The following is a 241-nucleotide window of genomic DNA, read 5'->3' as shown; positions in this document are numbered from 1 at the left end:
AATAAACCGAGCAGTCATCTTTTAAATACATATTAAATAAAATTACTGTTTTAAATACTCCCGACTGCTGACCGATATGACGTATATTTAAAACCATCGCAGTATTATCACGAGTTAAATTGTAATATATTACCACGAAAAGTAAATGATTAATAATTATTAAAGTTGCCAATACAATGTGAACATACGTAAAGTGTATTCGACTGTCATGGGACATTTCGACTGCCCGCGGAACGGTGAG

This window comes from Cyphomyrmex costatus, unplaced genomic scaffold, assembly GCF_001594065.2.
Source record: "Cyphomyrmex costatus isolate MS0001 unplaced genomic scaffold, Ccosl1.0 scaffold811, whole genome shotgun sequence".
In the NCBI taxonomy this organism is placed as follows: Eukaryota; Metazoa; Arthropoda; class Insecta; order Hymenoptera; family Formicidae; genus Cyphomyrmex; species Cyphomyrmex costatus.
The sequence above is the reverse complement of the archived record's forward strand: the minus strand, read 5'-3'. Positions refer to the sequence as shown.